The sequence below is a fragment of the Camelus bactrianus genome, chromosome 4, assembly GCF_048773025.1.
Source record: "Camelus bactrianus isolate YW-2024 breed Bactrian camel chromosome 4, ASM4877302v1, whole genome shotgun sequence".
Taxonomy (NCBI): domain Eukaryota; kingdom Metazoa; phylum Chordata; class Mammalia; order Artiodactyla; family Camelidae; genus Camelus; species Camelus bactrianus.
Window position 1 is genome coordinate 86,407,916 of NC_133542.1, and position 23,507 is coordinate 86,431,422.

Genomic DNA, 23,507 nt, shown 5'->3' on the forward strand with positions numbered 1-23,507 from the left:
GTATCCCAGCTTATCTGTTTTAAAAATTAACTTGGAATTTATGTTTTTAAAAAAAAGGTTACAATGAAATGTAGTTTTCTTTATGTAGGTTTTTAGAAACTTTTCTTATATAATTAAAACTAAAAAGAGAAACTTTAAAAATGTTTAGTCTTCACACTTTAACAGAATTTCTGCTACTTTGCTTTTACCAGTTACAACATATCAACTATAATCTACAAATTCTATTTCGAAGTGAAGCTTGACTTCTTTACAAGTTAACTTGAAAAACCAGTGATCACAGATCTCCCCCCAAATAAAAAGTGGACACAGATTTTTAAATCACTAAATACAATTTCACAGGTTGAGAAGCACTTTCCTGATTTCACAACGCAGGGTCTCATCTCAAAACTTTACAAGTAATAGTTACCTTTGACGCAGAAATAAAACATGAACAGGTCTGCTCCCTCCAGGGAAATTCAAGCAAACTTCTCTTTCGAGTCAAAGTATAAAACGCGGCTCTTTTATTGTCTCTGGTTAGCTCTCCAGCACTTGGCCTACGGTTCTACCTAAGAACGCTTGCTAGGAATTGAGACCAAAGACCAGAACCCCTCTAGATCAATCAGTACACACCCCTTGACAAAAAGGAAAGAGGACACTTCTCCAGAGACTAAAGTTAACCTGAAGAACACTTCTAAAGGCTCCAGTCTGAAGCAGTAATTTGTTACTCTTTTCCTGCTCGATCTGTCCTCTATATAACTTTCTTGAGCACATCAATTTGTTTACCCGCTCCCTCTTCCTTGAAGGCTCAAAAAACTACAATACAGATGCCCATGCCCTTGAATGCACTCAAAGTTTAAAATGTTTACAAGTACAAAGGCGTGAAAACAAAGGCAACAGCCCGTCAGAAGCACCCTACAGCATTTCTGAAGGCAACCAGAACTCCCATTCCCATCAGAAGATACCACCATGGTAGTGGGAATGCAAACTCCACAGACCGGGCTGTCAGCTGTGAGCAGATAAGAACAGGACTAGGAAGCAGAATGAGTAAGAGGGAACCAAACCTGGCTTTCCTTCCCGGTACAGCTCCTTCGGTGGAGAGGCTGAGGTTAGAAGGACGGGAATGAGAAAGGATTTTGTAGACGGAGAAGAAACCACCTGAGGTCTCCTAACCAGCAACAGCTGACGGCCGCAGGCCCGCGCAGCTGTCAAACCCGCCGGGCCGCCGCGGGCGCGCCCGGCCCGAAGGGAGGGAAACGCCTTACTTACTGGGGCTCCCGCTGGGGCGCGGGCCGGAGCCTGGACTCCTCTGGGCTCCGTCCCGGGCGCCGACTCATATCCGCAGCGGCCGCCGCGCGCGCCGCCTCCTGCTCCCGGGCCAATCCCCGCAGAGGCGGCCGCCGCCGCCGCCACCGCCGCGCCCCGCCCCGCCCCGCGCGCCCGGCCCGGCCGGGTTCCCACCGCGCGGCGCCCCTTCGCGGCCACACCCCGGCCCCCGCCCCGCCCCTCCCCGCCAGGCAGCTCCCACCCAGTAATTACTCTAATTAGAAGTTTTAGTCTCAGCAGTTAAACAATGTACGAACCAGTCCCAACACAGCCTGCAATTCAAATGGCTTTGAGAACAAAGACAATCATAGCTGTAGCAATTTTTCCTCTAATTTATAGAATGTGGAGACTTTCTCTCGTTGTACACCATACTTAAAAAAAAAAAGTTTAACCTCTAGTCTACATGCCTTTTCACAAGGGTATTAGCATTTCTATGGAAAAACACGAGACTATAACTGCTACAAAAGAAAAAAAGTTTCCAAAAAATGAGTGTTAAACTTCTAAGTTTAGTCCCACCTGAGGAAGATTTACAAATGTTCCTGGGTCACCTGGTTCTGAATATTAATGTCTTCATTCTAGTTTTAAATGTACAGGAGCTATTTCAGGATGAGTAATATTACAACCATAAAACATGTGCCTAGAAAAATAGAACACCAAAAACAAAAAGCCTTTTTATATACTTTATTTTCCAGTACTGGTTTGATCTTTAAAGCAATCTGCATCCATTTTAGAAGAATTACTCTGAACAACTCAGAAATTAAGTTTATGTGAAAGATAAAAAACAAAACATAGGCAATGAACTACTGGAGTAGAAAAATAAAACCCACTACAGAAATGTTACACTAAAAAGGTGATATGACTCATATGTCTTCCCCTTTCAATATATATTTTTCAAAATTAGATTTTAATTTTTTCAAAATTTCAGATAATTATGTTTTCAGTCCCACTCCATACATGCATTTACTAGAATTATGATCTAAAATTTTACCATTTTTAAATGAAGGTAATCCTAACTGCTCACATTATGGAAAACTAACTTTGTACTTTATTTTCCTACAAAATGCTATTTTTGTTTAGCAGCTAAATTTGCCTCTCTAAATATTAATGAGAGATATCTGAACATAATGTAGAGTTTCACTGCAGTAAGCACTTTAAAAGTTAATCTCTTTTAACAAAAAACCAACTAATTTCAAGTTAGAAAAAGTAGAAAATAAAAACAAATGCAAACACTTTAAAATGCTAATGAGTCTACCTTGCTTAAAACTTTCATGCCCTGAAAGTAAGATGACATTCTTAAATGTTTAAACTAAGAAAATCAGGTGCCTAGGAAATTAAAACTTATGACTCCCAAGCACTTGGTTATAAACATGATGAGCAACTGAGGACACAGTGAGAAAAGTTTCTTCAGAGAAAATATATTCTCCCTCAAACTTATTTTTCCAAAATTCCCGCTGAGTCAAGATCTAAATCTTTAAATGGCTTTAAAGTTTTACTTAGCTAGCTCAATCTCTAACAAGAGATTATGCAAGACAGGACACCACCCTCTAAGTACTAAGAACATTATTTTCAAATGTATCAGAACATTAAAATTAGTCAAACTTTTTAAAAAAACATTTTTTCAGTTTGAAAAATGCATATCTACCATCAATCAATATAAATATTCTGTAAAGAGAGACAGACAAGAATACAGAAATCTTTTAACAAAATATACCAAAATGTTCTCGTAAAAGTGAACATCTAACAGTCAAGCACCCAAGCCTGACGCTTATTTTACTTATTTTTGCATTTACTTTTAAAAGCAAAAAGCTGTTGCTGATTAAAGCTGCTGGTCAAGTCTGCAATTCTGCTTTAAATTGAAAGGCAGAGAGCAGACTTAAAAACCACATAGCACACAGTCCTGAGAGTATCTCCACTTAAGAGAGAGTTCTCACCATCATCACAAATTCCAGTTTGCACTGGTTCCAGATCTTTTTATAATTTACCATTTCCCCTTCAGGAAGTCAAATCAGTAGCCCCACCCCGTGAAATTATTAGTTTTTGAAAGAAACCATACCTGGGAAGCGTTTGCCCCTCTTTTTTTTTTAAGCAGAGCGCCGTCCTCGGCTGGCCAGCAGTGCTGGAGCCACCTGCGCATCGCCCTGCTCCCATCTCTCTTCCAAGCAGGGAGGGTGGCATCTTTCCAAAGCAGGTCCCCAAACGCCACTACCAACTCCGCAGGGCCCACTAGGCGATGCCGCCCCTAAATCCTTGCATGTCTTGCTCCTCGCTCTCAGCTAACTTCACCTAAGTTTAACGACGGGGCGAACTACACTGACATCTGCCTGCTCCTCCCTGAAAGCAAATAATGACCCAAATTAGAAGCACGAGGACAATGGACTATGAAAGGGAGAAACCAAAATTAAAGTATTCAGCTCTTAGGGCAGCTGCGGCTGTGGTGCAGCGATCCCTGACCCGAGCAACTCTCTCGGTTCCAAAGCCGAGGCCCTGGTGAGTGCGCAGGATCCCTCACTACGGACAGAAGCCTTTCGCTAAAGGACCGAGCCACCGGCGTCCACCAGGAAGACGCAGTCGGTCCCTGCAGGGAAGATGGGGCTGGGGGGGGGGGGGAGGCTTGGGAAATCTCATGTGTGCCCAGCCCAAAAGCCCGACTCCAAAGCCGGGAGCACACCTAAACAAGAAGATCTGAACCAAGCAATAGGTTCTTCCCTCACGCTCTGGACTCTCACCCGACACCAGCCCTGAAGCCTCTGCTGAAGTCCGCCGCCCGCACCAGTGTCCGGGGCGGCCTCGTGGTCCCAGCGTCAGCTCGCACTGCCCGCGGGAGAAAGCTGGGCGGAGGGCGGGGACGCAGGGGCACCCACGGAGGGGGGCGTCCCGGCCCCGGGCCCCGCCCCCGTCATCCAAGAGCTGGGGCCCCCCGCCCCGCACAACGCGCTGCATCGCTTGGATGCGGGTCCTTCCCGGTGCAGGCGATGAAACTACCCCTAATTAAGCACTGGCTTCCTTTCCTCTGAACACATAAAGAGCAGGCGCTAGGGGCACTTGCGGCTGGCGAGCCACCTACAATCCCGGTCTAAGCCCGCTCGCTACTCACTTGGCGACCTTGCGCACAAACTCTGCGACATTCCTTCTCTCACCAGTTAAAAACTCGACCCAACTGTAAAGGGTGTCAGGAAACGCCGTTGCGCCCTTTTTGTCTTTATAAAGACCCACTTTGCTCCTGGGGGCGAATTTACAATAGCTCACCCTTCTCCCCAAAGCTCCTTAAAAGACAACCTTGCGGATATAGTGTAGGGTGAGAAAATGCAACCGGTGACCCTACCAAAATGACTACCAAATGTTAACCAGCTGCCCAAGAAGCTCTCCATTCTCCTCTCCCCCAGATTCCCAGAGCCCTCTTCAGTGCTGCCCTAGGGCCTCGTCAGGCCTGCGTAGCTGCAGGGCCTGGACTATAAACCCACTTGGCCTACCACCGCCAGGCCAGGCAAGTTTCCCTAATGCACAACTCTTGATGCCAGCCTTCCCTCTGTCCTCTGACTGAAACAGTGACACGTATGCCCCAACGTGTGTCGTTCAACATGCTCATCTCCAGCTCCAATCTCGATACGCAATGACAGTGTAGCCCCGCCTGGAGTTCTCTCTCTCCCTCTCTCTGAATCACCTTTCAAGGGCTACCTTTTTCACGAATGCTTCAAGTAACAATTTTTGCTTTCTGGGTTTCGTCCTCTCATTCACTCCCATGTAGACTGCTCTATTCTGCCATGTAACAATGATTACAGTGCTCCCGTGCATATGCTCAAATTTCTGAGCTCCCTGCAGGCCTGCGGTGTCTTCTTTGTACATCCCCCCACCTCTGCCCACCAGGACCCAGCACAGTCAATTTTGGATGAATGTAACCTGTCTTGTAGCAAGATCAAAGTTTCAATCTTGTGCCCATTAGCACTAATTTTTAGCAACTAAATGATGAAAATTTGTTAAAATAGGATCAACCTTAGAAGTCAATTTTAAAGATAATAACTTTTTTTTAAGCCTTATGCCATTAATTTCACAGGCAAAGAAAGCCATTACAGGTAAATGTCATATCTATTTCAGGGACATTTTCTACTAGGAAGCTGTTGACAGCTTAACTACGGCAGCTCTGCTTTATGCAAATGCAGGTGGTGCTCTTCTCCCACAGAACTTCACAACATCTATTAACTCAGTTGACTTCGCCATGGCCTGGGGCGGGGGATGGGGGGACACCACGTTACCCACAATCTTCAGAGATGACTGTGGAAAAGGGCCACAGAAAAGCCACTGAACACACAAGAACACGTACAGAGCACTTAAAACTATGTAAAAATTTTACAGATGTGCACACCAAAAAGGACGTTTATAGTGCTAGACAAAACGTGATTAATTCAATTCTTAAGTCACTAAAACTAGTAATTGGATCCTCTTTTTGAATAAAGAAACGCCAATGTCCCCCAAACTAAAATTATAAATTATCTGAATGTCACACTTAAATTTTCTTTATATTCAGCAGTTGACATTAGATATTAAGGTAAAATAAAAACTCCTTTTAAGCTAAAAATATGAATTTCCCCACCATGTTACAGCGTATCTGTGTGTCTGCACATGTACCTGTATGTGTTTCTCCTGGTGGCAGTTATAAGAAACTGTAAAAAGCTATGAGGACCCACTTCTAATACCACACCCTGTATCTGCCTGCTATCCAATCCTCTGAACTCCCCAATTCACTTACCCTTTACGTTATCAACATTCTCTAGTGGGATAAGCAGGATAATGGCCACATCCTAATCTCTGGAACCTGTGACTATGTTAGGTTATACGGCAAAGGGGAATTAAGGTTTTTAATCAACTGACCTAAATATGGGGAGACAGATGATCCTGGATCATCCAGGAGGGGCCAATACAATCACAAGGTCCTTGTAAGTGAGGAAGGTGGGCAGGAAAGAGAGAATCAGAGACACAGCAATGTGAGACGGGCTCTGCCCAACCTTGCCGGCTTTGAAGATGGAGGAAGGGGTCTTGAGCCAAGGCAGGCAGGGGCCTCTGAAAGCTGGCATAGGCAAGTAAACGGATTTTCTTCTAGTGTCTCCAGAAAGGAACACAGGCTTGCTGACATCCTGACATTAGCCCAATGAGACTGATTTTGGATATTTGACCTCCAGATACTATAAGATATAAAAATCTGTGTTGTTTTAAGTCACTGGATTTGTGATGATTTGTTACAGCAGCAGTAGGAAACGAATACATCTGGGTTCCAAGTTCCTCTTAGAATCAGCCTCACTGCTTCTTAATGTTTGGCTCAACAAGTGAGCAAAATAAAAAGCACTCTTTAAAAGCTCTCAGCTACACCTGAACTCTGATCATTTCCTTCTAAGAGGGGAAGATTTCTCTCAGGTCCCTCCTCTCACCTCCTCCCAAGTTCACAGCTTTATAGGGGGATTTCAGGCTCATTTCTAGCGGCTGAAAAGTTCATTGGGGTCGGTGCGGTGGGATGAGAAGGAAGCTGGGTAGGAGGTCTAAAAGCCCTTCTGGGTCAGGTTCCTAGCTGCCTGGCTGCTTTTACAGTGCCACAGAGGCCAGGGCAGAGCATGTCAATGAAACAAAGGACAAACATGAAACAAAACGCCATGAGCAACCACGTCTTGATCAAATCTAAGAGCGATTCAAGTTAATAAGTAACATAACCCCACCACCTTTTTCATGGCTTTAATTATTACAGCCAATAAAAAATATTCAGGCCATCCCCGTTTAAGGACGTTTTATTTACCCCTAAAGGCTAAAGTCTTCATTAAATGCAGAAGAGTTGTGTTCAATTCAACACATATGGTGAGACTGCAGCCCAGTTTACTGTAATTTTTAAAGTATCTCTCTCCCTTCCCCCAAACACGCACACACACACACACCACAGACATACACACTCCCTGAATACACAACACTGCAATTACAATCCGGCTGTATCAGATTTTACATCATTACATAACTGGTTTAAAAGACAATCTTATTTCTGAAGTTTCCCTTATTTTCTTCTTTTCTGGCACGAATCAATCTTTTCATGAGGCCATTTCCTACACTGTTCAAAGAGCATGTTACTGCTGCTAATGGGGTCTTCCTCTGCCCCTCAAATGTTTCACTCACATATGTCAAACCTGGCTAAGGTCCTGAACGTCACAGGGCCTCTGTTTTGAGAAGCTTGACAAAATGTCTAAGTAGTAAAAGGAATGGAAGAGGCTGGAACAACCCACATGTCCACAGGATCAGCAACATTACTTTCTTCCTTCATTCTGTAAAGACTGTCAGGGAACTGCCTGATTAAGATGTTTTCCAAAGTTCACACTGGTATCTTCCGGGGGAAACAATTAAAACAGCCATCTCTCTCCCAGTCAATTCTTCCTTGAGGAATGAAGTACAATTCTTTACCATGTCTTTCATTAGAAAAGTGGTTTTTCCCAATCATCCCTCACGCAGCCGTGTTTTTATACCTTTGGCTCTCATTTGGCATTACTGTCCGTGGAGCTGAAGTGGCAGGCGAGGAGGCGGGACCACTCAAAATTAAGGCCCGGCACCCCTGCAAGAGACAGAGGCTGAACTAGGGGAGGCTGTGTTGTGCAGGGGCCCCACCTCCATAAGCATGCAACAGGGCGGGGACAGGAACGCCTGCGGCACAAGCAGGCGTCTCTAGGAGTACAGGGTCATAAGTAGGTGAAGGAGAGGAGAGGGAAGAAGACCAGTCTCCCTGCTCTCTCCTTTAATCTCAGGGATGGAGACAGGATCTGGGGAAGAACTGGGAAACGTGGAGCTTCAGGCTACGGGAAGCAGCTCAAGATGAAACACACCTGGTCCTAGGTCTCTGACCTTTTTCCTTTAACAAAAGGTACTTATCATGTGGCTTCACAGTGGTCTCAGGCTAGACACTAAACTCGGCTTTGATCGCACATTTTATTAGCAGAATTGCACACAATGATATACAGCCCTCCTTAGTCTCTATTTCTTGGAAAACCACTCCTGGTAGCAATACAATTCTAAAGGGGGAAAATAAAATGCAGAAGAGGCTGGGCATTAAATTTTACAAAGGACAGGAAAGTCATGGCTGTTTGATTGTGTATGTTCCTATCAATGTAGCTGCAAGCCTGTGGGAAGGGGCTTGGGGAAGCAGAGCCCTCTGGGGAAGCGGTGGCCTCAGAGTCACCTGACCCCATGCTCCTCTCCCTGCTACTGAGGTCTGGGACTGAGGAGAAATGACCCAGCAACTTCTTGCTGTTCTGTATGAGGCAGGGCTAACAAGCCTATGCTCTCCCCTCTTCTAGTCCCTCTTACACGCCCCTAATGCTATTCTTATTATATTCCCAGAATTAAATTAAATTAAATTAAAATAGCATCTTTAATATGCTTCAGTTCTGTGGGAAAAGGAAATATATCATTCATGCAATAACATAAAAAATTAACATCCTGAAACCTGTTTTTATAAATTCTGAATAAAAAAGTGTCAAGCAATCTTATTTAGTCTGCCATCACAAATCATTGTCCTTAACAGTGAATGCCAGTGGCTATTTTAAAAATTTCTTAAAATTAATAACATAAGAAACGAATGAATGTATAAATAAACGAACATAATGCCCACAGCAGGGATAAACAAGCTAGCAAACTCATAAATTGTCTGTTTGCATAGCTTGCCCTAAAGCTTTTGAAATATTACTCAAGTAAAATGTCTTGCTGGTCGGATAGACAGGACTTGTTTTAAACCGTGATCCAGTTTTTAGCGAAGCCATGAAAAACTAGAATTGAAGATAACCACGTAAAAATACATGAATTTGTTAACTGTTTGTTAGTAGTAGAATATATTTATTATTGAGTTATTATTCACAAAAATATTCTTAACCTTGCCAATGTAATTTAAGTCACTTAACTTTTGTGCTATGAAAATAAAGAGTAACTTGTGATAGCCTCCTCTGAAAACAGGAATAAAGGTAAAGATGGCAAGATGTATGGCTTCCTAATTACAGGAGAGTTTTAAGGCAAGAGTCACTCAGTGGCCGGTCTGGAGGCACAACGGCTAGAATCCTGGTGCCAGCTCATCCCCAGAGCACTGAACATTGCTGCCACTAGACGGAACAAATCCAATTTTTAAAAACTTTTCTCGCAAGTCTTACTTTTTTTATCCCCATAGTATGACTTCTATTTCAACTGATCCACACTGCTCAAGATGCAGACTCCAAATGTATATGAAGTGGCCTGGCTGACCCCTCCTAACCCTGCCTGCCATCACACTATTAAATACTTAAAGGCACTGAACACATACCCACAGGCCTCCTTCTGACTTCTGTCCATCCAGTGGGACCACAATCACCTTGCTTTCAAACCTAGAGCTGGTCAGCCAACCACACTAAACCTGTCTTGTCTATAAACTCACTAAGGTCTCTTCAAGTCCAAACCTCTCACAGCAATATTAAGCCGCCCTGACTGTGGGACCGATCATGTCACCTTCCTTCTGGTGGTGGCGGGCACGGATGAGTACCTGCCCGCCAGGAAGGAACCTGGGCACTTACTGGAGCCCAAAGAGCTTCCACAGGATAAAATGACTGGGGGAGACCAACAAAGCCGGCGTCCAGGAAACAGGCAGCGCCCCTCATGGACTGAGCTTGCTGCTGGCAGTAACAAGATCTGCAAATTCTAAGAGTTTTAATGCAGGACTAATTAGAAGTACAGGAGAAGAAATCTCTCCAACAATAGAACTTAGCCTCATGGGGTGAGCCCTTCTCTTGCAGGGGCCCTCGGAGGTCAAGCACCCATGATTTGCTTGCATTGTAAAAATGGCGTTTGGCAACAAACTGAGTTATTTACAGCTGCTTTGTCTTCGCTTCCTCGGTTTAACTACCAGAATCTCTAAACAGACAGCGGCCCGGGTTTGTCCGCTGAGGGTTGTGGCAGAAGAGATTATGTCATTAAGCTTTCTATAACTTTATTCAGTTTTGTTTGGGGGGGGCGTATATGTCTTTACATTCAGATTTAAAATTTGTACAAGTTGCCTAGAAACCAAAAGCACAGAAGAATTCACAGCCTGACGTGTGCCAAACTGAAACTGCTGGAAACAATATGTCTCCCCAACTACACTCTGGGCAGAGCTCATCCCCGTCGAGCCTGTCATTCAGAGTGGATGGTATCTAGTTTGCCAGGGAGTTTGGTTTAGTTATACCACCGCCTTGGGTATAACCGGAGAGAAATCAGTGGGGTTTTGGCCCTGCTTGAATGTACTTTCTTCTTCAGGAAACCTGTGCCCCTCCTCCTGTATCAGGACAGTATGTAGGGCTTTAGATTTGGGAGATACAGGCCTAAATGGCAGAGAACTTGCTTTGCATGGAGCATGGATGGACAGATGGATAGAAGCCTTCTCACATCGAAAAGCATCTCCCACACGGAGCAACTTTCATGCAAAGAGCTCCATGCGTCTCGTACACGTCTGAGGTGCCGACACTCCCCACACTGTCGTCACACTCAGGGTCACATTCTGTAAACGCGGGCTCAGTCAGAAAGCTGGTCAAGATCACTGCACATGAGAAAGTGAAGCCAGATACACCCATAGGAATTTCTTAGCTTGCCCTGCCAGGTAATAGGCCGCACTATTTAGATAAATCCCTTATGACGTAGCCATTGTCTCAGGACCAAGCACTTCCCTTCTCCCAGGCTGCCGAGGGCCCACAGAGCAGCTAGGAGGGAGGAACAGCGCTCACGGGCTTCCCTTCTCAGCTCAGCAAACTGGACAGTTAACTCCTCCTACAGCATCCTCCCCTCGTCCTCCAGCCATCTCCCAGAAGAAACTGTACCCAGAACAAGGATTATGCTTTATTTACTCCACAAAATCACGGGTGGAGGGGCAATGTGACTATCCCGGGGGGGAAATGCAAATTAAAAATTAAACTTCTTGGAAAGCACCTGAATTTATCAAGCTCTGGTGCCTGAACACTGTGCTTTCTATATCATTGTCTCAAACAATAAAAACCCTGCACGCCCTTCATGACAAAATGAGGCAATACTTTGACAATGACTTTAGGTGCCAAGGACAAAAACATTTTTCGTGGTTATTTGTACAGCCTATCATTTTCTATCCGTGAACTCTAATCAGCTTTCTGGTTAAAATAAACCAAGGATGATTCCCGAAAGAATTCTTAAGATAAAATGGTTAGAGGTTTCTAAAATCCTTCATTTTTAAAAAAAGTCACAATAAGGCTAAAAGGTGAACCCAAAAAATGTCACTCCTGAAACTTCAGAAAACAGTTACTTCTAACCAAATACCAACTATGTTCTGAGGTCTTTTAGGTAAAAAACTCCAGAAGCCTCTCTGGGCTCTCCACAGTTTTCATGCCCACGCTTAGGCGGAAGACACACATCTGTGATGTTCAAACTGAACAGACGCATATCTGCTTTGAATGAAAATAGGTGTTAACCACTTTCTGCAAGTGACACATTCAGAATGTGTCTCTTGTCAAGTCGCAGTGAGCGTCTGATCCTCTAGGAGCTGAACAGGCAAGAGATGCCACTCAGGGTACCGCGTGCTCGGGCACGCGTGCGGCCCAGCCAGGAGAGGGGGACCACAGGGCTCGGCCGCCCGCAGCCCCCGGCCGACTCAGCCCGGCATCTCCAGGGCAGACGGGAGCTCAGGGCGACAGCTCCCCTCCTCCTCTCAGTTACACCACACCCGGTGACGCTCGGAACTAGTGTTCTCCCCACGTTAAAAAAGAAAAACAAAACTCCCCACCATTCTGACATCTGCTGAAAGGAATACAATGCTACACTTTTGTTTTTTAAGAGCAAGTAAATACATATTTTACGGCCAATGTTTATTTAAGATAATTAGGAAATAAGGAAAGCTTTTTTTTTTTTAAATGGAGGTACTGGGATTGAGCCCAGGACCTTGAGCATGCTAAGCAGGAGCTCGACCCTCCCCCCAGGAAAGCTTTTTTAAAAAGTATCAAACATTTCTAAGGAATGAAAGACCTTCCCTCACCCCCCACTATGATCCTTGTCATTTTAAGGGTTGCTACTCTTCAGAATTTATTTAAAATTTAGGATTTTCTTCCATAGGCAAAGATTAAAAGCAAGTTGGACCTACCAGATAATTTATACCACATAAATTCCATCTTTATGAATTAAGGCAACAGGGAGAATGAATGAAGGGTGGATGGATGCCTGCTTCTACTGACAGACAAACTATGCAACAAGCAACTTCTTTTAAAAATATTATCTGAATCTGGTGTCAAAGGGATTTGTTTAAAAAAAAAAAAAGCCAGCAGATCACCAGTACAAAGGAAATTCCTGAGACTTACTACTGCTCAGGTATTCAAGGTGTTTCACCTGTCTCCTCAACGTGAGGCGGACTGTTAGCTCTGGTAACTGACTGCTCCCATGGGACACATAACAGGGACAGATTTTTCAACTATGCCAACAATCAATGTCCAGTTTCAGGAGAAAATTGGTGTGTGATTATCGTTAAAAATGTTTTCTTTCCAAATTATTCAACGAAATGCTGTGTGTATGGGACGTCTTCCCACTTGAATCTCAGGTTTGTCACAAAAGCAGGAATTGTATCAATCAACCCAACCCAGCCCATAGAGAGAGTCCAGAGCAAGGCCTGCCTGTCAAGCTTCTCTTTTCAGAGGCCCACCTTACGTCACTGAAACAGGATCTGCTTTATCTCCGTGTGGCTCATGCCTAATCAAAGACTGTCAGCTGATTAGAACTGAAAGCATGACTATTCCAACCCTTTCCCGTTAAGAACATGAGGATTTTTACATCTCCATCCAAGCGCCTTTAGCCCACATGAACACTGATGAGCCAAGGGGGCCTCACAGGCCACAGTGTGTGGCTCTGGGGAAAATTAATACCCAAGGAGACTGTGAAGACTGGCTCGTTTTAACCTTCAAACTGTTTCAACCTCGCCCCTTATGTCATTTCTGCCCCATTTATGATCCCCAAACTACAAGGAACACGGCCTCAGAGCCTCTCGTCTCCATGTTCTGTGTCAGAGAACACAATGTGCACGTAGCACTTCTGTCCTTCGGTACCTGACGCTGTTCTATCAAATAGACTCCCGTGGCAAGGAAGGAGAAAACGGGGGGTAAGTATTTTAGCGGGCGTCTGGGTCTACTTTTTCTCATCACGGATCCCCTTTATGAAGACACCTAAGCTCTCATCCAAAAGTGCAGGGAGAATAAAGTTAAAATAATCGCTACCTACCTCTTGGCTCTGAGCATGGAATAAGAATACTGATTATGTTTCAAATAAAGCTGAAAATACAGCTTTCAAATCTGTACCCCAATAACAAAGTACCATGAATGTCAAGACTCTAGACCAAACTTCTAACAGAGGACAAAGTGGGGACGTGTCCTCAACGTGCCACTGAGGAAGTAATTCTCTCACTTTTGATGGCTTCACTGCACTAACACAGCTGACACAACCTTCAAGTCCCTATTTGGTTGGGCACATAACGCGCTCTGATATTACAAACTCTTATTTACAGCATACCAAATTTAACTGCTCACACATGGGATTTGGGGCATTTAACTTCTGGCTATACAATATTCCCATTTCTGAAATGTCACAAAATAAATACCAAAAAACAGTACTGTGACTTGCTGAATCTTGCCAAAGACTCAATGTAAAGCTTGTATCTCTAAATGTCAAAAATTTCCCATGTGATCTTTTTGGGGAAAGGCATATTAAGTAGGTTAAATTTATTATTATAGTGTCATATAATTAATCTAATACTTCATTTTCAAGAAAGGGGACACTCTGAGTTATGCAACTGTACCTTCAGTAAATCTCTTAACATGAAGAATCGCTGACGGGCAGAGGACCGCACAGATGTAAGCCCATCGGTTCTCCTGGTTTATCATGGCACCTACGGAAGAAAGGAGGTGGGATGGGGTGGGAGGAGAGCAAGACTGATGAGGGGGCTCTGCAGGGGGAAGGAGCCAGCGCGCAGGGTGCTGTGAGAGATGAGATGGAGACACGGGCTGGGCACCCGGAGGGACTGAGGCACCTGAACTGACAGGGGAGGAGAGACTAGCCCCAGAGGGAAGAACAAAGGTCTCAGAAAGAGAGGTGAAATGAGGCCACACTAGGCTGGCACGTCAGCTGTGCCAACCTCTAGCCTCCATGACCCAGGAGTAAAGAACTGCCTCAGAGATTAACAGCACCGGGCATGGGGCTATTCTTAGCTGCCTGTGTTGTCTGAAGTCAACCATGTCAGGTGTGCCTCTAGCTACACTGTTTCCAATTGAAATCTCCTTGGAAGTTACATGGGTGTCCTAAAAATAGCCATTTAAAATGAACTCCAGTGTTCCAGCACTTGGCCCAGGATTAGAAAACCCTTTCCCCCATCACACACACGAGCACACGCATACCCCTACTCACACACGCATACCCCTACTCGGTCAAGGCCGCTGGGAATCTTACAGCGCAGAACATCCTATTACATCAGCGATAAGGCTATTTTACCATAGAATAAAGGAACAAAAGTGGTCACAGCTACAAATCGCCCTGCCCTGACTTCAGCTGTGCGTTCACTGATCTGCTTCAGGGAAGACGCAGTTATTCCTACCTAACGCCTGTCATTTACTCACTATAAATAACGACCTCTGGTACTACTGACTTGTGCCAAAATGAAGCCTTGGGCCTCAGGGCGCCCCACAGAGCAGAGAAACGCTGGGAGGTCAGTTCTGACTAGTCCCACTGCACACGCAAGGTGAAGGTGAAGGTCGCCATCTCCCCCAGCCCGACCCCCACAAGACAGAGGGAAACATCTCCTGATTGGACCCTGTGGCTTCCGTGTCAATAGAAACACCTTTGAACAACAGAACTTACTTAAGTGAGAATATCTCAGAGGCCCGTTTCAAAAACACTGCTGCAGGGCCTGCCCTGTTTCCCTAGAGGTGAAGCCTGCTCTGGTCCTGAAGGGACAGGCCCTCTGATGGGCTGCGCTGGACCCACAATGGCTCCCCTGCACCTGCAGAACACCTGCCCGGCCCCAGCACCCCAAGAGGGCCAGAAGGGGTACCTACAGCTCCAGGAGGGGTGAACTGAAGAGGAAAGCACACCTCCAGCACTTGGCCCCAGCTAGTCAGGGCCAGTGGGATTTCTCGCCTGTTCGGCCTGCCCGGAGTCATACCGGAGGGTTTCTGGGCCACCACGCGTGAGCTGGATATCCTGGGACGTGTGCCTTCTGATCAGGCACCTCTCCGTGTTGTGGTTAATACAACAGGATGAGAGAAACCACGAAGTACAAAAAGCCATAGAGGACTGAGCAACTTACTTATGCCCTTTGTAAGCACTGCAAAAACACGTCTTTAGCAGAAACACATGTAATCAAAAGAAGGGGTGGGGTCTGTGGAACATCAAAAGCCCCTGAGCTGTGGTGCACAGTCCACAAATGGGAGAATTCTCCAGACACCTGGGGCAAGCTGAGAGACGGGGGAGCAGACGGCATTCACTTGTCTCAGCTGAGATACATTTCGAAGAGTGAACCTAAAATGACAGGATCCAGCAAGCGCTGAGGAAGTTCATATTTTCATTCTCCCGCCCTCAGGATGTGGGCTGGAAGAGGACGCACAGGTGAGCTTTAGCAACAACTGGTTCGCCGTGGGAGTGAAACCCACCAGCCCCTCTTCACCTTCAGGGGCATGTGGTTCTGACCTCACGCTCCACCTGCTGGCCACTATCAGGGCATCGGCACAGGACCGTGCCCCCGGCCTCTGATGGATGGCCAGGCTTCAATCAGGTATCAGTTTCTATAAAAGTTGCTCTGAGGGACTGAAAATGACAGCCTACGTGACATTGACATTCTGGTGCTCTGAGAACAAACACGTGGCGCAGGCCCAATGTGTTCTGCTACTGGCTGTTGTGAGAAAAGGCAGCCCACGTAAGTTTCATGACATTCCTTTTAAACTAAAAAGAGCAGATGCATGAAGAACAAATGCAGAGAGATGCAATGACTCCATTTCAGTTAAGTGAATTCAGGTGAATGCACAGAATCTATTAATCACCAAAATAATTAATGCTCTTCACCCACACAAATTTGCATTTGACACGCACCTCCGTGCAGTAATGCTACAGGCCAGGGACGGGGTGCCTGCACACCCCAGAAATGAGCTGGACGCTGCAAACGCCAGACCTTCCACTAGCCTGGGATCCATCCTCGCCAGGAGGGCTTTTCGCTGATGTAGAGAGCAAGACGGTCGGAAAAGTCAGCCAGGCCGGACGATAAAACAAAAATACCAAAGCATCAGAGCAACAACCCCTTTCAGGATTCGATTATGCTACTTTGAAGTTAAAACTATTTGCATTTTAATAAAAGCCAGAAAGCCAGAGATGGTTGTATAACTGCATAGTTTTTAGAAATAAGTTGAGTATCAGGTTCAGCAAAACTCTTAAAAAGAACAGAAACAGCCCCATAGTTAACTGCTGATCAGAGGCTCATCGTCCATAATTTCCATCTTGTGACTACACGCAAGTGCCGAGATGAACTGGCAGCACGCCCTCAGATCTGGAGATGGATGTCAGTTTGATTCATACTGAGAGAGGAGGAGCAAACACAGCTCGGCTGCTGCCGCGTTTACCTCAACTGTCACACATGGAGAGTCAAGGGAAAAGGCGTGTCAGCCATGAGCCCCCGTGGCCCAATCCGACCATCCACTCACGAGACAGAGACGCAGGCACATTCTGTATTTACAGACGTGAACGCCAGTACATGGGGGATTGTTTCCAAATGGATTTAGCCAAGGTATACAAGTCTCAGGGAAAGTCAGGACTGCAGCTACAGTTAAAAGCTGAATTCCAGCACTCACTGTCCATCAAGGTACTTTTTATGAAAGTACAGATCTGTCCAAAAAAGGCAGAATTTCAGGATCACTGAATTCATTTTTTTTAAGCAATCTGAATGAACCACCTTTGAAGTTACAAAGTAGAACTGACAAAAACACACGCTCTCATTCTTTATCCGTAATTATTTTCACCAAAAGACTTAAAGGACAAAAAACATTAAAAGTACCTCTCTGAGGGGGAGCGCGTGCTTAGCATGTGCGAGGTCCAGCACCTCCGTTAAAATAAAAATAAATAAATCAACCTAATTTCCTTCCTCCCCTTCCAAAAAAGAGTCAGTAGCTCTCTGGATGACTGGATTACTGGTAATTTTCACTTTTTTTCTTTATACCTTCTTATATTTTCTAAATCTTCTTTAATAGACAGTAGTACATTTATAATGAGAAGAAAATGTTAATTTTCTTGGCTCAAGGTTTGTTTGAAACTAGAAGGCAGGGCCTAACTATGCTGAATTAAAATAAAAATACAAGAAAGGTGCCACATCAGAAAACAAAACTTAGTTACTCTGTGCAGAAACTGGGAGAACATACCATGGCTGCAACAGTCAGCCTGGCATTCAATCCAGATTTCAACACTTTGAGCAATGTGACCTGGAGCGCCCAGGGAGCCTGCCCAGCCAGCCCTGCTGGCCGTCCTGCAGCCCGGGCCACCCTGTGCTGTCACTCAGATTTCACCAAGGGACTCTCAAAGGCATGTGCTAAGGCTTGGTGGAAACTCAAGTTTTAATATTAACAGTGGCCTGGTTATTACAAATGAAACCAAATTAAAACTAATTCCAACCTCCTGCCCTTGAATAAAGCTTTCTCAGGAGCTTCCATGATATGGCTGAACTAACTTTCTTCCTCATCACTGTGTCCCGGCTAACCTGCTGGCCGCTCAAGCCCTGGGGTGAAGGCGGGACCAGCATCTGGGCAGGCAGAAGGCAGGAGGGCGCTGGGAGCCCAGAAGGAACACAGCACACGGGGAGAAGAGCACTCACGCCGACCGGCTCCCAGGAACCCTGCCCTGCTGAGAAGACACGGGCTTGGGGAGCGCCAGCTCTGGTGCATAACAGGGGCACGGCTCCTTGTCAGGAACACACACCGACGGAAGGACAAAGGCCAGGAAAACGGAGACTGGCGAGATGATTAAACGTCTGCGAACGTGCAGCACCCCTACGGAAGTCAGTAATGTCCTCAGGAGGCCCAACAGCTGCATCCTTCACCCTCATCTCTGCTCTACGCCTCTCAACCACACCTCTTCTCAGAAGTACGTGGCTGGCCTCGTAGCACCACTGCTTCCCGGCCGCGAGGGTGCCTGTGACTGGGAGGATTCCGCGTGGGTGAAGGCAGAGGGCAGAGGCTGCGACCTGGGGAAGCTGCACAGCCCACGAGAGAGTCACTTTACAGGAAACAACGCGGCTCCATGACACGCAGCACCCGCCCCCACAGTTACCTGGATGCGTGGCTCCACCTGCATCCTCTGAGAGCGGCTAATGCCTCCCGTCACCTCTGCCACTTCCCTCCACACACACACAAATTTAGGATGTCAGTAACACGGCCAAAGCCTGTCGTAACTTGAACCGATGGCTCTCGTGACATCAGCAGCAAGGCCTCCTTACTTTTAAAACTACCTTGAAATGAAACTCTTAGATACCTTAACACGCATAGTACATATAACGGGGGGACCTTAATACAATGCCTCATCTTGAACATAAAGGAGAATTGGAAGGAAAGCGGGTGAGAATGCATTACTACGGATTTCAGTACTTCCAAGCCTCAGTACCCTGTAACACATAACGAAGCAATGAGAGGCCTGGGGACTCCCCATAAGCACACAGCTATTAACACAAAGCGAAGCAGGCGTGAGGTGTAGCTAGACACAAAAGCATTCCCCTGATGACGAGATTTTCCAAGATGGCAAACAACCCTTAGGAAAACTCAACAAAATACAATCTTCCTAGATTCACCTGGCACTTGCATTCCTAGAAAATTCGGTAAATATTAAAACCATGCATATGAAAGAGGTTTCCAGCTGAAATACTAGAACAGGTTTTTCACGCGTGCAACTCGCTAGCAGGCACTGAAGGCTGTGCAGGGGCTGACATAATCCCCCACCATGCTGGAGAGCGCTGTGCGCTGCAGGCACAATGCTCCTGGACTGAGCCCACTGCAGGCCAGGAGCACCCCAGCCACCGTGACACCCGCATCACCGCCATGGCGGGGACTCTGCCCTGTGAGAACCACTCCTTTACACCAAACTGCCCCCACGGTGCTTATGGAGGCCAGACTGATTCAGCAAACTGTATTCAGCTGAGGCCGTTTCCTCAGCTGTCACACCAGGAGGAAATCAGCTCTGCCACTACCTCCCTCCCACAGATTCCTTCACTTGGCGCCTGGGTGCCTCTCATCCTGTCCCCTTGTTAGGTCACATGCTCCCCTCCCTGAAGACTATAATCCTTACCTGGCCACTGCTAAAACCTGCCTTGAACAAGCACAAATTCAAAAGATACACGGGCCTGCAAAGCATGTTCTGGGGCTCACGCTTCTGCTCATATCCAAGGAGTGGTTGTGAACCTCACCCAGGATGACTGGGATATTTTAGCAGAATGCTTTATCAGAATGACTTATTTAGAAAAATAAGTTTATTTGATAAGTTCACTGCCAAAGTAAAACATACCTGCAAACCCTAGAATAAACAAAATAATGAGCAAAACTTTCACCACTTGGTCTTGAGAGTGCACAGTAATCCCTGCCATGTCAAGTGATATAAAAATTCTTCCTGTATAACTTTTACGAGGCCTTTGGAAATAGCCCAGATTCATACAGACACCCCTAGTTGCATTTTTAATAAAGAATTCCTCAAAGCTACCTAATTCTGTAAGCCAGAAACTTCACCATTTAATTATTTAAAGCACCATAAAACATGGTTTTATAGATACACATGTCTAGTCTATATTAAAACAATGTATGTGATCAGAAATATAAACTTATAACCTTTGGTTTCAACAAGAGAAACTAAAAAAAGAAAAGCCAAAAAAAAATAAAATCCCTTCTCAAAGTAAACTAACGTTTAAACAATTAACGTCATATATACACACATACACTTGTACACATACCTACCTACCTACACACACACACACACACACACACACACCCCCTCCATACTTTATATCAAGTCTACAAGGGAAAAAAATGTAATTAAATGGAAAGTTGTCAAACTATTGCAAGCATGCCTGGTGGCAGAATCCAGAGATTGGAGAAAACAGAGTACCAAGGACTATAATTTATTTAACTAACGTGTTAATGATGCTTAAAAATTTTTGTTCCTAGCTTTCTTCTGCGCATAAGAATATTAAAAAAAACAAGTCAAAGGTTAAGGTTATTCCTTAAATATGGCCTGCGGTAAAGATGTGGAGAAACTGGAAGCCTCAAACACCAGTGATGGGAATGTAATACGGTGTAGCCATTCTGGAAAATAATCTGGCAGGTTCTTAAAAAGCTAAACATAAATTTACTATATGACTTCTAGGTATCTACCCAAGAGAACTAAAAGCATATGTCCACCAAATAAAAAAAACTCCAAAAAACCCCCCAAACAACAAAACAAACAAAAAAGCCCCACACACGTCCACACCAAATCTTGTGTGAGTCTCTACAGCAGCGTCATTCAAGACAGCTCCAAGCTGGAGACAACCCAAATGTCCGGCAGCTGGTGAACAGACAGACAAAATGTGGTACATCACACAACAGCATATTATTCAGGAGTAAAAAGGAACAAGCTACTAATGCCGGCTGCAAAGTGGATAAATCTCAGAAACATTAAGCTAAGTGAAAGAAGGCAAATGCATAGAACCACATGCTGTTACGAAATTCAGAGAAAGCAAATCTACACAACAGAAACAGAAAGTAGCCCACTGGCTACCAAGGGCTGGGGAGAGGGCGGAAACACGCAGCGACTGCTAAATGCCACAGGGGTCGTTCTGGGACGATGGGAATGTTCTAAAACTGGATTTTGGTGATGACTGCACAACTTGGAAAACAAACAAACAAAAGACTGTAACATGATTCACATATAATTCACAAAAACTAGTGAATTACACACTGAATTTTATGGTACGTACATTACACCTCACTCAAGCACACACAGAGAGCCTACAGCTGAAGCCTTGGGCAGATCCAAACTGTAAAACATTTTTCGTTGTCTCTCTTACTTTAACTCCAGAGTGGAAAAGATGACATCAGGCTATTAACATTATGAGAACGCAGAATTTTGCTATTCAATTTCCTCTTAAAGATAATAAAGGAGCATAAGGGGAGGAAAGCGTGCAGGAGGAGCAAATAAATCTGCTCTTTCCTCATTACGGAGTTCAAATCAGGTCATGGCCCTATTAGCCGGTAACCACGAGTGGCTTACTTGTTACTGCACGCTGCCGGCAGGGGCAGTGCCGGGGCCTGGGAACAGAGGCCACCCTGGGAATGTAGACCTTCGCAGTGGGCAAACCCAGACCAGGCACTAGGCTACGCACGGCAATGGACACTCTAGACGACTAGGAAAGGAGGGACTATGGGAATTCTTGTGTTTGGTTCATGTACTAAAATTTAATACAAGCCACTCATTTCCCAAACCTCAAAGTTAGGTTTTATCAGTTAAAATCAGTTATCAACCTAATAATTTTATATAATCAAAAACCTTAATCTGGTAAAACGGGCACTCTGTGTATGATACCCTAAGACAACAACAATGTCCCATCTCCCAACTTCGGCCAAGCACCTACTAAAGAGACTCACTGCTCGACTCGGCCTTACAGCCAAAGCGCTGGCTCGGCTCTGCGGACTCATCACGGGCCTCCTCGCAGCAGGACAGGGGCTGACGGCATCTGGCACCACTGCTGTGGACAATGACTGGGCTCTGGGGCCACGTCTGAGCACTGTGCACGGACCGTACTCATTGATGGGAGGCGGGGAGGGGCAGGGGGACAAGCACATGGGATGGCCCCTCCTAAAAGAAGGGTCATGGAAGAAGGAAGTGCAGGGATAAGCTCGTCTGAGTCTCGGGAGGTTCCTGACCACCCTCAGCCAGGACACCAAGACTGCCTCCGCCACCTACTCACAGGGGGTCCCAGCCGGAAACTGTGGCGCACGTGCCGTGTCCAAAAGACAAGCATTTTAGTACCACCTCCTATGCCCTTGCACAAAAGTTTCTGAACAGGAAAAAAAAAAAAAAACAGTACGTAAATGATAAGAGGACCAATCTGATAGAAATGGCATGGAGTTATTTTTAGTTGAAGTTGATAGGATCTTATGAAAATGAAACCCAGTGGGAAAAGGGTATTCAGGCAGGAAAAGGGAAATACTATATTTGTCCCCGTCTCTCCCACCACCCTGGGGCATTTCCTCTATTTTGAGAAGAAAGCAATAAAATGGTTCTCCCTCCAACATTCCCCGTCCACTCAGAGACACACTGGAGGACAAACTGGCCCACAAACTGCCCCACACGCGCAGCTGGTGTGGGGGCCCCAGCCTTAGGCCCGGAGTACAGAAACACACCATCTCGCAGGTCACACACACACACACACACACACACACACACAGCCACACACCACCGTGGCTCTCTGCTGAGGGCGCCCCCTTGGCCTATGAAATCCTTCCAGGGGCTCCCACTGCTCAGGGAAAGGTAGAGCCCTGCCAGGGAGGAAATGGGGAGACTGCTCCAGCGGGCTCCTGGGGCCCACAGCGCCCAACCCCAACTCCCCGACTCCCGAGGGCCTGCAGCTGAACCACCGCTCTCTGTCAACAGAGCTGAGACTATGCTAAGAATGCCAAGGGCTGATGAAAATGACCAGCAGTGTTTTCTCACCACCCATTCCCCTCATCCCCACCCCGTCTCTCTCATTCCTAAATCTCTATTTAAAATAAACTTTGCAGGGGAGAAGTAGGGATCAGGTGAGTAAAAGTGCCAACCTGCATAATCTGATAGAGCTGGCTGGCTAATGTAACATCAGACACGAAAATTATCCTACATAAAAAAAATATCTTTCCCATAAAAAATTCAAGCACGCTCGTAATTTAGAGGGCATGTGGCGTTTCAATGCTTAGCAATTAGGAAGCCAGAGTCAGTCCACAGGGTTCTGTCCAATGACCCTTTTAACTACTTGAAAATGATGTCTCATTATCAAATGTTATGGCTCACCTATAAAAACTTCTTTCTAAAAAATATTGATCCTTGATTTACATAAGAACATTCTGAGAAGCCCTTTTAAAATCATTCATAGCATGTGTAACATTATTCATAGCTGAGATAAACGCCGGGCCCATTTCTTCGTGTCTAGGTGGGTTTCTATT

At 45.6% G+C, this 23,507-nt stretch overlaps 1 protein-coding gene across 12 annotated transcripts in view; it reads right to left on the reverse strand.

Annotated features, from left to right (window-relative positions):
* AOPEP (aminopeptidase O (putative)) overlaps nt 1-23,507 on the reverse strand; it is a 324,317-nt gene that overhangs the window by 35,791 nt on the left and 265,019 nt on the right. For 2 of the 12 annotated variants that reach the window (XR_012506726.1, XR_012506724.1), the window contains exon 14: nt 14,117-14,206. The exons of the other annotated variants lie outside the window; for them this stretch is intronic. The gene's annotated coding sequence lies outside the window, so the exon portion shown is untranslated. Of the gene's footprint in view, nt 1-14,116; nt 14,207-23,507 lie in introns of those variants that run through there. 12 annotated transcript variants of the gene reach the window in all.